Source organism: Odocoileus virginianus, chromosome 26 (genome assembly GCF_023699985.2).
Source record: "Odocoileus virginianus isolate 20LAN1187 ecotype Illinois chromosome 26, Ovbor_1.2, whole genome shotgun sequence".
Taxonomy (NCBI): Eukaryota; Metazoa; Chordata; class Mammalia; order Artiodactyla; family Cervidae; genus Odocoileus; species Odocoileus virginianus.
The window spans coordinates 36,772,727-36,785,570 of record NC_069699.1 but is presented as its reverse complement, the minus strand read 5'-3'; the positions used below and the strand labels follow the sequence as shown (position 1 = coordinate 36,785,570).

The following is a 12,844-nucleotide window of genomic DNA, read 5'->3' as shown; positions in this document are numbered from 1 at the left end:
AAGCAAGAATTATGGCAAAGCCTTCTAAATATAAAATAGGATGTTATGCCCAAGAAAAAAATAAAAGGCTACTTTTGTGAAACCAGGGTTGAGAACATAGTATGAAAGATGCAAAGAATAGTGAATATGGAACTACTCTCTTGCCTCTGCCTTTAACACAAAGAATGAAGTAGGAGCTCGGCAAGATAAATATTAATGAGTCTCTGGGAGTATCAAGAAATGGAATTAATAAGAGGCAGGTAAAAGAATATTTATACAATTTAAATATTTATAAATCAGCAGAGCTGGATGAGATTCATTTGAACACATTCAACAAACTGGCTAAGGCAGGACATACGTCCAGGACTAGTGTTTGTCGTGGAGACTTACGTACTGGGGAAATTTAAGCAGGCTGATTTAGTGTTGAAGATAAAGCAGCCAACAGCAGATCCAGGAAAAGGTGGGCTAGTTAACGTATCCAAACTACCAGTCAAAACCTTAAATGAAACCATAAATCAGTCCATGAGCACCTTGAGGAAAATAACATAGTAAGTAATAGCCAAAGAGGTTCATAAAAAATAAAGCCTGTCAAAGCAACTTAATCCATTTTTGGATATGCTAAGAAATTTGGGGAAGGTAATGGATGTTACAGACGTCATTTAGGGAGGCCCTGCAGATAGCACCAGACCATTCATTTTGAACCCATCTCGTTGATGCCGTTGCTGTTGTTCTCACACTTCTTGGCAGTGAAAGGCAGTGTCACTTGCACATTTAATACGTGGGGATAGGACTGTCATTTATTCCCTGTGACACTGCAGCATGGAATTTAGTTATCGGGTAAGTGCAGTCTGCACCTACAAGTACAAAGTAAATGCTACCTAAATGAGAATGAGAGGTAGAGATTATACTGGGACAAACTGGACTGACATCTTTTGGAAGAATTGTGTGTGTGTGTGTGTGTGTGTGTGTGTGTGGTGTGTGTCTGCAATTATCAGCATAACTGAAGCAAAACCAAATGTTTTTCTTTGACTTCTCATATCATTATAAAAAACATAAAAGAATGTTGAGAAAAGGCCCTGTTAAAAAAATGTGCACATCTGATCATATCAGCAGATCCTGCTGAAAGCAAACATTGACTTCCCATTTCTCTTAGACCAGAATGCTTAGCCTGCCCAAAAGGTCTGCCTAGCTGGCCTGTACTTACCTCTCAGCCTCCTCATTCCCTACTCCTCTTCCCCCTCCTCCTGCTCCTTCTGGGCTAGCCAGTTCCCCTGGCCATCTTTCAGTTCTTCCAAGGCAACATGTTATTCTTGCCTCTGGGCCTTTGCAGAGTCTATCCCTTCTTTCATTTACTTACTCATTCTTCAGCTTTCTACTCAAATCTCACTTGGAGTGGGAAACTTTTTTAACCTCTCAGACCATATGGTTCCCATTGTAGTTTGCTCTGATAAAATTATATATCCTTCGCAAAAGTGTTTTATTTTTAATGTTAATTTAATACTTATTTTAAATAATTAATATAGTCCTTCCCTGCTAGACTATAAGCCCCACTAGATGAGGGACTGACTAGGAGTTTTTTTCAAGATTGTATCCCCAAGACCTAGTACAGTATCAAGCACAATATCTGTGATCTGATAAAAGAAAAAAAACTAGAAATATATACACAGAGGAGTTCCCTTCATAAAGAGTTAACTGGAAAGAACATCTCTCCATCCTGAATATTATAATATTCTCCAGTCTTCTTTTCAAGTAGAATAATGGGGAAAAGTCTTTAATGAGGGTCTTGTTGACAGAGGTGTAAAAACACGAGGCAGTGTAAACTCAAATTGTTGAATTCTACATTTGCACATTATATTTACCTCTGATGTGTTCCAAAATTTCATTTCATGGTGATAATGAATCTGTGGGAAATTAGCATTCTATCGCTCTTCACATAAGAGTGTTAGTGAAGGTTTTCCAAGCCCCGTATCATGCAGGAAACGAAATACTTTTCGGGTAACTAACTTTGTAACACATCCTTACTGCTTCAACAGTGTTCATCTTTACACCTTGGAGGGATGGAAGCCTAGAATTAGAGAGAGCCATCAAGTTGTAGACAACACTTTGTTCTAAAATCAGTCACTGATGGGGAATTTTCTCCTTTTAAAATAACGCTTGGATTTAAGATTTTTAAAAAATATGAATTTGTAAGTTCATAAGGAAACAAATGGCTGTATGTGAGGTTTTGATATAGTCAAGGTCACACAGAAATTAGTGATCCAGCGGAGACTAGAATTCAGGCTTCTAGATTCAGTCTGTTGTTCTTTCACTAGTTCCTTCCTTGATTCAGCAAATGAGACCTGAAGGTCTCCCATGAGTCTGGCACTGTGCTAAGCACTGTGGAGACGGAGATGAAGGATCTTTCCTTGTAGAATTCAGTAGTCTATGGGAGAAAGCAGGCAAGAAGGGATGATTTCAGTACAGCTGTGATAAATGCTGCTTGTAGCTGCACTGGCTGGAGCCCCAGGCTGAATGCTCTCAGTGCTTCTCTGACTTCAGCTGCGACTGTGGTGGACAGCTCCAAGCCTGCTGGTGGCTTCCTGAGCACGAGCTCGCTTAGCAGGGAAGGATGTGACCGCCCTGAAGGGCAGTCCTCAAACAGAGGATGCTGCAAGTTGGTGGATAAATGTCCCATCCTTCAGAAGGACAAATCTGAGGGGCGTTCTATGCAGGGCTTCAGAGTCCCCTAGAGACTAAGCCTCAGAGGCCACAGCAATAACCAGCTCAATAATGTACCTTTTCTGGCTTTTTGTCCATCCGTGGCTCACTCTCTCCATTCCTCCACTCCTGCGCCCCAAGATCACCTTCCAAACAAGCTCCCTGCACCCAAGCCTTTGTTTCAGGCTCTACTTTTAGAGGAGTGGATACCACCACATAGTAACAGTGAATGAGCATGTGAACAAGTTAGTGAATGCAGAGGAAACATGAGGGCCAAGGTTGCAAACTGCAGCATCTTTTGTTGGCTGTCCACAAGGTCATTGTCTACAGTGCATTGGTTTGTGTGTGTGTGTGTAAACCTCCTTGAAGATCATGTTAAGTGTTGGGTGTGGGGATGTAAGATTGGAGCATCCAGGTCAGAGGTGAATTGATCTCCTGAAGAAATAGATGCGTATGTGTGGGAGGAAGGAGATTCAGGAGCAGAGAAGGTTGGGCTGGTGCACCCGTGGCCTAGATAGGAAATGGATGGAGAGACAGAAACAGTGAGCAGAGGAGAGGGTGTCAAAGATCTGGGTATTGAGGACTGCTTTTGGTAGGAGTGTTGTGGTGTGGTATAAAATCCCCTGACCTTTCCCCAAGCATAGACTAGACACTGTGTGCCTCCCAAGCTGCAGGAACCACGCTCACAGGACCTGGTTGCAGAGTCACTTCTGTGACTCCACTCTGAGCTTGTGGGAATAACTGTTGCTTACAAGGATCTCTACCAAACAAAGGACACTGAATGAGAAATCAGAGGACAAAGGTGGAATAAAATGTCTGGTGAGGGCTAGCATTCCTTAGGCTTTTCTGTGAAAACTAGTGCTTATTTGCAAGTCATGCCTTACAGCACTGGAATAAAGATTTAGCCTCAGGGAAGTAGTCCCAATCAACTGAAACTGGATCTGGTCATTCCCCTACAATGCTTTCTGTCATACTGAGATGCTATCTGCATTGGAGCCCCAGCACCCAGCATGGTACCTGGCACACAGTGGTACTCAATACATATGTTTATGAAATACTGGAACAAAAGGAGGAAGAGAAAGAATCAGTAGTTAAACAATTAATGCATCATCAATCAAAAGATTTTAACGCTGGTGGAAACTCAGGATCAATGCACAGAACCCAGGAAATCAAATCTTCTGAGGACAAAGACAATAACATAATTAAGGATCTCCTTGAACACTGCGGTTGGAGATGGCTATGGGGACTGAGGAGTAGGTGGAGGAAACACTGTTCCTGTGAAGAAGGTAGAAAAGGTGATTTTTTTTTTTTCATTCAGAAAACATCAGTGGATAAGACGATGCTCTCTTATTGGTAACGAGACATGGGCTTCTTTCCAGAGAGTGACAAGAGATCCTTCCAGCAAATCTTGTTGTCTTTGATGTGAGCTCTGCCGAGAAAATACCTTCCGCTGAGCAAGGATAGGAGAGAAATTTGAAGAAGGTGTTTTATGTTCTCCTTGCATCTTTGATGTACACAAAGGATTTAGTCCTGGAAGATGAAGACTTTACCCATTTTCTTCTTGCTAAGGAGAGCTTTGTTCCATGTTTCCCTGTTGGGTATGATCCTGGTGAGCAGGTGACAGATAATTATAGGATTTTCTCATTATCTAAGTAACCATTACACAAGTCCCCACAGGCAACATGTTGCAGAGAAAAGCAAAAGTCATTGTAACACAAAAATATTTACTAATAAATTTATCATTTATAACAATACCTCTGACTAAAATGTGCCCTGTAAATTACAAATATCCATGTTACACTATAAATTCAAAGCAAATCAACTATGAAGACAATCTCAAACTCTTTTAAGGGATACAGTTTCATAAAGTCAATCAAGTGATCTGGGAGAAGCACTCCAAGTACAGGCAAAGCTTTTGGCAAATGACAAATCAGCCTACTTAAACTAGTTACCGTCTGGCGGGGGGCGGGGCGGGGGGGCGGAAATAAAGGGGATGACACAATAGCACTTCAAAAAGAAAATAATTGAACAGCAGAAAATGATACCATTGGGGAAACTGACAAACCCAAATATGTACACCAGATGATCTCCATTACGAACTTATTGCAAAACTTAAACGTGAAGTGAAAGATGTCATTGAACTGTTATAAAATTTGTGTTGAAAATTATGCCCTCTAAACTCCTGATTTATTCACCCTAAACATTAGTTCATACTTGTGATTATAAACTTTAAAATTATTTATCATATTAAAGTGGGCTTTTAAAAAATATTTATTTATTTATTGGGCTGTGCCAGGTCTAAGTTGCGGCATGTGGGATCTAGTTTCTAAACCAGGGAACAAACCTGGGCTCCTACACTGGGAGCATGGAGTCTTAGCACTGGACCACCAGGGAAGTCCTAAAATAGGGATTGTTAAATGATTTAAGTAGAAAAAAAAAAACTTTAATTTTTTTCAAGTTAGAATTTGAATCAAATCTTTTTTTTTCCTTTTTATTTTATTTATTTTTTTATATTGTAGTGGTTTTTGTCATACATTGACATTAATTAGCCATGGGTTTACATATATTCCCTATCCCGATTCCCCCTCCCACCTCCCTCTCTACCCGATCCCTCTGGGTCTTCCCAGTGCACCAGGTCCGAGCACTTGTCTCATGCATCCAACCTGGGCTGGTGATCTGTTTCACCCTAGATAATATACATGTTTCGATGCTGTTCTCTTGAAACATCCCACCCTCGCCTTCTCCCACAGAGTCCAAAAGTCTGTTCTGTACATCTGAGTCTCTTTTTCTGTTTTGCATATAGGGTTATCATTACCATCTTTTCAAATTCCATATTTATGTGTTAGTATACTGCAACGGTCTTTATCTTTCTGGCTTACTTCACTCTTTATAATGGGCTCCAGTTTCATCCATCTCATTAGAACTGATTCAAATGAATTCTTTTTAATGGCTGAGTAATATTCCATGGTGTATATGTATCACAGCTTCCTCATCCATTCGTCTGCTGATGGGCATCTAGGTTGCTTCCATGTCCTGGCTATTATAAACAGTGCTGCGATGAACATTGGGGTGCATGTGTCTCTTTCAGATCTGGTTTCCTCAGTGTGTATGCCCAGAAGTGGGATTGCTGGGTCATATGGCAGTTCTATTTCCAGTTTTTTAAGGAATCTCCACACTGTTTTCCATAGCGGCTGTACTAGTTTGCATTCCCACCAACAGTGTAAGAGGGTTCCCTTTTCTCCACACCCTCTCCAGCATTTATTGCTTGTAGACTTTTGGATAGCAGCCATCCTGACTGGCGTGTAATGGTACCTCATTGTGGTTTTGATTTGCATTTCTCTGATAATGAGTGATGTTGAGCATCTTTTCATGTGTTTGTTAGCCATCTGTATGTCTTCTTTGGAGAAATGTTTGTTTAGTTCTTTGGCCCATTTTTTGATTGGATCATTTATTTTTCTGGAGTTGAGCTGCAGGAGTTGCTTGTATATTTTTGAGATTAATCCTTTGTCTGTTGCTTCGTTTGCTATTATTTTCTCCCAATCTGAGGGCTGTCTTTTCACCTTGCTTGTAGTTTCCTTTGTTGTGCAAAAGCTTTTAAGTTTCATTAGGTCCCATTTGTTTATTTTTACTTTTGTTTCTGATATTCTGGGAGGTGGGTCATAGAGGATCCTGCTGTGATTTATGTCGGAGAGTGTTTTGCCTATGTTCTCCTCTAGGAGTATTATAGTTTCTGGTCTTGCATTTAGACCTTTAATCCATTTTGAGTTTATTTTTGTGTATGGTGTTAGAAAGTGTTCTAGTTTCATTCTTTTACAGGTGGTTGACCAGTTTTCCCAGCACCACTTGTTAAAGAGGTTGTCTTTTTTCCATTGTATATCCTTGCCTCCTTTGTCGAAGATAAGGTGACCATAATAGGTTCGTGGATTTATCTCTGGGCTTTCTATTCTGTTCCATTGATCTATATTTCTGTCTTTGTGCCAGTACCATACTGTCTTGATGACTGTGGCTTTGTAGTAGAGCCTGAAGTCAGGCAGGCTGATTCCTCCAGTTCCATTCTTCTTTCTCAAGATTACTTTGGCTATTCGAGGTTTTTTGTATCTCCATACAAATTGTGAAATTATTTGTTCTAGTTCTGTGAAGAATACCATTGGTAGCTTGATAGGGATTGCATTGAATCTATAGATTGCTTTGGGTAGTATAGCCATTTTGACAATATTGATTCTTCCAATCCATGAACACGGTATATTTCTCCATCTGTTTGTGTCCTCTTTGATTTCTTTCATCAGTGTTTTATAGTTTTCTATGTATAGGTCTTTTGTTTTCTATGTATAGGTCTTTTGTTTCTTTAGGTAGATATACTCCTAAGTATTTTATTCTTTTTGTTGCAATGGTGAATGGTATTGTTTCCTTAATTTCTCTTTTTGTTTTCTCATTGTTAGTGTATAGGAATGCAAGGGATTTCTGTGTGTTAATTTTATATCCTGCAACTTTACTATACTCGTTGATTAGCTCTAGTAATTTTTTGGTAGAGTCTTTAGGGTTTTCTATGTAGAGGATCATGTCATCTGCAAACAGAGAGAGTTTCACTTCTTCTTTTCCTATTTGGATTCCTTTTACTTCTTTTTCTGCTCTGATTGCTGTGGCCAAAACTTCCAAAACTATGTTGAATAGTAGTGGTAAGAGTGGGCACCCTTGTCTTGTTCCTGATTTTAGGGGAAATGCTTTCAATTTTTCACCATTGAGGGTGATGCTTGCTGTGGGTTTGTCATATATAGCTTTTTTCCTTCCATTCCTGCTTTCTGGAGAGTTTTAATCATAAATGGATGTTGAATTTTGTCAAAGGCTTTTTCTGCATCTATTGAGATAATCATATGGTTTTTATCTTTCAATTTGTTAATGTGGTGTATCACATTGATTTGCGGATATTAAAGAATCCTTGCATTCCTGGGATAAAGCCCACTTGGTCATGGTGTATGATTTTTTTAATATGTTGTTGGATTCTATTTGCTAGAATTTTGTTAAGGATTTTTGCATCTATGTTCATCAGTGATATTGGCCTGTAGTTTTCTTTTTTTGTGGCATCTTTGTCTGGTTTTGGAATTAGGGTGATGGTGGCCTCATAGAATGAGTTTGGAAGTTTACCTTCTTCTGCAATTTTCTGGAAGAGTTTGAGTAAGATAGGTGTTAGCTCTTCTCTAAATTTTTGGTAGAATTCAGCTGTGAAGCCATCTGGTCCTTGGCTTTTGTTTGCTGGAAGATTTCTGATTACAGTTTTTATTTCCTTGCTTGTGATGGGTCTGTTAAGATCTTCTATTTCTTCCTGGTTCAGTTTTGGAAAGTTATACTTCTCTAAGAACTTGTCCATTTCTTCCAAGTTGTCCATTTTATTGGCATAGAGCTGCTGGTAGTAGTCTCTTATGATTCTTTGTATTTCAGTGTTGTCTGTTGTGATCTCTCCATTTTTGTTTCTAATCTTGTTAATTTGGTTCTTCTCCCTTTGTTTCTTAATGAGTCTTGCTAATGGTTTGTCAATTTTGTTTATTTTTTCAAAAAACCAGCTTTTAGCTTTGTTGATTTTTGCTATGGTCTCTTTAGTTTCTTTTGCATTTATTTCTGCCCTAATTTTTAAGATTTCTTTCCTTCTACTAACCCTGGGGTTCTTCATTTCTTCCTTCTCTAGTTGCTTTTTGTGTAGAGTTAGGTTATTTATTTCACTTTTTCCTTGTTTCTTGAGGTAGGCCTGTAATGCTATGAATCTTCCCCTTAGCACTGCTTTTACAGTGTCCCATAGGTTTTGGGTTGTTGTGTTTTCATTTTCATTCATTTCTATGCATACTTTGATTTCTTTTTTGATTTCTTCTATGATTTGTTGGTTATTCAGAAGCGTGTTGTTTAGCCTCCATATGTTTGAATTTTTAGTAATTTTTTTCCTGTAATTGAGATCTAATCTTACTGCACTGTGGTCAGAAAAGATGACTGGAATGATTTCAATTTTTTTGAATTTACCAAGACTAGATTTATGGCCCAGGATGTGATCTATTCTGGAGAAGGTTCCATGTGCACTTGAGAAAAAGGTGAAGTTGATTGTTTTGGGGTGAAACGTCCTATAGATGTCAATAAGGTCTAGCTGGTCCATTGTGTCATTTAAAGTTTGTATTTCCTTGTTAATTTTCTGTTTAGTTGATCTATCCATAGGTGTGAGTGGGGTATTAAAGTCTCCCACTATTATTGTGTTACTATTAATTTCCTCTTTCATACTCGTTAGCAGTTGCCTTACATATTGCAGTGCTCCTATGTTGGGTGCATATATAGTTATAATTGTTACATCTTCTCCTTGGATTGATCCTTTGATCATTATGTAGTGTCCTTCTTTGTCTCTTTTCACAGCCTTTATTTGAAAGTCTATTTTATCTGATATGAGTATTGCGACTCCTGCTTTCTTTTGGTCTCCGTTTGCGTGAAATATTTTTTTCCAGCCCTTCACTTTTAGTCTGTATGTGTCCCTTGTTTTGAGGTGGGTCTCCTGTAGACAGCATATATAGGGGTCTTGTTTTTGTATCCATTCAGCCAGTCTTTGTCTTTTGGTTGGGGCATTCAACCCATTTACATTTAAGGTAATTATTGATAGGTATGGTCCCGTTGCCATTTACTTTGTTGTTTGGGGTTCACGTTTATACAACCTTTCTGTGTTTCCTGTCTAGAGAAGATCCTTTAGCATTTGTTGAAGAGCTGGTTTGGTGGTGCTGAATTCTCTCAGCTTTTGCTTGTCTGTAAAGCTTTTGAGTTCTCCTTCATATCTGAATGAGATCCTTGCTGGGTAGAGTAATCTAGGTTGTAGGTTATTCTCTTTCATTACTCTAAGTATGTCCTGCTATTCCCTTCTGGCCTGAAGGGTTTCTATTGATAGATCAGCTGTTATCCTTATGGGAATCCGTTTGTGTGTTATTTGTTGTTTTTCCCTTGCTGCTTTTAATATTTGTTCTTTGTGTTTGATCTTTGTTAATTTGATTAATATGTGTCTTGGGGTGTTTCGCCTTGGGTTTATCCTGTTTGGGACTCTCTGGGTTTCTTGGACTTGGGTGGCTATTTCCTTCCCCATTTTAGGGAAGTTTTCAGTTATTATCTCCTCGAGTATCTTTTCATGGCCTTTCTTTTTGTCTTCTTCTTCTGGGACTCCTAGTCTTTTGCCCTTGCTATTTACTTGAAAAATTGACCCCTGTATTAAATGGCTTTACTTTTTGTAGTCTATTCCAGGTATCAATTATCCTTGCAGAAAGACCTCCTCTTCTCATGAATCTCTCTCCTTCTTCCTCCTGTAATGTGACTTCCTTAATCAAGTCCACCATTGTTTCTCACTTGGATTGTTATTAATGTAATCACCTCCTATGGCTCCTGCCTCCTGGCTTGCCTTTCTCCAGTTCTTCCTCCTAGTTGTAGCCATATGGCGGTTTCTAAAATACAAACATGAGGATGGCACTCCTCTACTTGCTGTACTTTTAGGCGGCCCATCTGCCCACCGTGTGCACGTGTCTTAGCATATCTTGCAATGCCTTTATCCACCTCTTTCCAACATCCTCAGCCCTTGCTCCTGTGCTGCTCTGCTCTTCACTTCAGCTTCTCATCATCTCTAATGTACTATCATGCCACAGATCTGGCCACTGCACAAGCCTAATGCCTACTCAGCTTTCAGTTCTCACCTTAGAGGTCAATTCCTCCAGGAAGCCTTCCCAGATCACTTGGGTCTGATGTGTCTCCCTTGTGGTCAGTCCCACAGCATCCTGCACTAACTGTACCGAAGCCCTTGTGAAACAGTATTATCATCAGTAATGGATGAGGGCACTGGAACTGATACTTCAAGAATCTACAGCTCAGCATCTGGCCCAGAGTACACACCTTAGTCCTTGTGTGTGTGTGTTAGTTGCTCAGTTGTATCCGACTCTTTGTGACCCCATGCACTGTAGCTCACCAGGCTCCTATGTTCATGGAATTCTCCAGGCAAGAATACTGGAATGGGTTGCCATTCTCTTCTCCTGGGGATCTTTCCTACCCGGGAATCAAACTCGGGTCTTCCACATTGCAGGCAGATTGTTTACCATCTGAGCCACCATAGAAGCCCACTCTTGTCCTTAGTATATGCTTAATTAAAGGAATGAAGGAATCAGTGTAGCACCAAGCAAAGCAAAACAAAATTAACAGTGTCATGAAAGCAGTAAAGCCTTGCAATTAAACTGAGACATTTCCAAGTCTGGTAGGTAAAGAATATGAAAGTCAAGACATCAAAACTCTTCCCAGAGGTCATTTCTGGGGAGTGTGATTGGGACAGTGCAAAAAGAGAATTTCGTTTTTTTACTTTATATACCTAACAGTTGATATTGCTATAAGAATGCATTACCAATATAACAGTTTTTTTTTAAATAAATGCCCATAACCAAGTATTTACTGTTAGTTATTAAATAGCCTCTGATCTTCTTGTCAGACATGACTTAGAGACCAAAAAAACAACAACAAAATCTTCTTTTTTTTTTAAATTTTATTAGAGTTGATTTACAATGTTGTGTTAATTTCAGGTGTACAGCCAAGTGATTCAGTTATACATATACATGTATTTGTTCTTTTTCAGATTTTTTTTTCTCATATGGGTTATCACACAATATTGAGTAGAATTCCCTGTGCTTTACAGTACATCCTTGGTGGTTATCTATCTTATATATAGTAGTGTGTGTTCATTTGTAAGTCTGTTTCTGTTTTTTAAGTAAAAATTCATTTGTGTCATTTTTTCAATTAGATTCCACATATAAGTGATATCATATGACATTTGTCTTTCTCTAACTTACTCCACTTAGTATGATCATCTCTAGGTCCAACTGTGTTGCTGCAAATGACTTTCATTTTTTATGGTTGAGTAATATTCCATTGTGTATATATAACACATTTTCTTTATCAATTTCTTATCAATTCCTCCACTGATGGACATTTAAGCTTCCATGTCTTGGCTACTGTAAAAATAGTGCTAAAATGAACATTGGGGTGCACATATCTTTTCAGATTATGGTTTTCTCCAGATATATGCCCAGGAGTGGGATTGCTGAATCATACAGTAGTTTTTAGTTTTTTAGAGAACCTCTATACTGTTCTCCACAGTGGCTTTACTGATTTACATTCCTACCACCAGTGTAGGAGGGCTCCCTTTTCTCCATACCCTCTCCAGCATTTATGTTTGTAGACTTTTTGATAACGGCCTCCTCTTCTTAATTTGAATAGTTCCATTTATTAAGCTTTTTTCTAAAAAAAGAAAAAAACAGAAAAACTTTAAAATGAAAGCTATCCTAAAGAAATGAAATGTTCTGAACATTTTTAGCTTACCTGTATAAGATGTTTATATAAAATCTTCACGATTTCTGCTTGTCATGGAAAGTTTTAGGATGTTCTGAATAATTGTGTGTAATGAAAATTTAATCTTGTTTCTTCAAGAGAGTGCAACTGACTTAGGGGGAAGAATATATATTTGGAGGGAAGGAACTTTTACTTTTCACTGTATTATTATTCTGTACTATTATTCATTATTATTATCATTCTCTACTATTCAAAAACTTTCTAAGAAGCTCCTATTACCTTTATAATAAAATAAAAACTAATTAAAATTTTAAAAGTGAATATTGGCAAGCATTTTATGAAGCTTTTAAAAAATACATTAATATTCCTGGCAACTTTGCAAGGTAGATATAATCAGCATTTTAAAGATGAAGAAACTGAGGCTATAAGAAGTTCTGTGACTTGTTTAAGGTCAAAGTGGTAATAAGGGGCAAACTGAGGGCTCAACCCCAAATCTAATTGTAATGCCAAGATATAATTCTTTAAAAATGTAATACACTATGTCTTCTTGTTTTATTAAACAAGTAAATAGTAGTTTGCTAGAGGATAAGTGTATTACTTTAGGGATGGAGAGAGATTTATTTTCTTAGTTTAACGCAGTAGTAATGCTTAGGGATTCAAAATAAATGCTTTCCTTAACCAAGGTACCATAGAGGAATCATATTAGCTGCCAAATTGAAAACAAATTTCCTCCTAACATTCTTTATTAGTATCTTAAACCTTATCATATTTCCTAAATATTCTCTCTCATCTTCACCAACAACAAAGCCTTAGACATAAAGCCTTAAATATAGGA

General features: G+C 38.3%; 2 long non-coding RNA genes across 4 annotated transcripts in view; one reads left to right on the top strand and one right to left on the bottom strand.

Moving 5' to 3' along the window:
- Positions 1-12,844, top strand: part of LOC139031249 (uncharacterized) — a 251,906-nt gene that overhangs the window by 62,518 nt on the left and 176,544 nt on the right. The window lies entirely within an intron of this gene.
- The window catches only part of LOC110150399 (uncharacterized), an 86,203-nt gene continuing 84,517 nt past the window's right edge, over positions 11,159-12,844 (bottom strand). The window contains exon 5 of one of the 2 annotated variants that reach the window (XR_011483716.1): positions 11,159-11,958. This is a non-coding gene — a long non-coding RNA (uncharacterized lncRNA). The remainder of the gene's footprint in view (positions 11,959-12,844) is intronic. The other variant, XR_011483715.1, reaches the window with a different exon arrangement.